The following is a 594-nucleotide window of genomic DNA, read 5'->3' on the forward strand; positions in this document are numbered from 1 at the left end:
CCCCACGCTGCCACGGCTCGAGGGGGGAGACCCCGGGGGGCAGCCGACACGTCACACACGTGTCCTCCAACGCTCCAAAAGCCAGGAGGGAAAGGGACAGGGCTGCCTTGAGCAGGCGCCTTCCGGAACAGAAGGGACACCCACGGTAGTTTACCGTGTTTTAATAAAAACGTCAACGTCAGTAGAAAAATAGCATCAAGACCAGGGGGATCCTTTATCCCCCACATGCAGCTACAAGCTCCCCAGAAGCAAACTATGGCCGCCCCCCCACCCCTTTAATTTATTTAATACCAAAATCTCCAGTAAAATGCCACTAGCCCATTGCATTGCAGCATATAATGTGAAATAATACATATTAACAAAGTTAATACACATTTATACTCTAAGGATCGACTGATACACTAGTGAGGGAAGGGGATTTTTGTAACGACCCCCCAGCGCCCCTCGCTCCCCAAAAAGGAGGAAAAACGGCCTGAGGGAGCAGGGAGCGGGAACTGCCAGGGGCTGCTCGCCCCGCGCGAGCCCGGGAACGGCCTGGAAAAAATGGCAGGAGCCTCTGCTGCTGGGATTGAGAGGGGCCTGCACCCTCTCGCG

The sequence above is a fragment of the Aptenodytes forsteri genome, unplaced genomic scaffold (assembly GCF_000699145.1).
Source record: "Aptenodytes forsteri isolate BGI_AS27 unplaced genomic scaffold, ASM69914v1 Scaffold403, whole genome shotgun sequence".
Lineage (NCBI taxonomy): Eukaryota > Metazoa > Chordata > Aves > Sphenisciformes > Spheniscidae > Aptenodytes > Aptenodytes forsteri.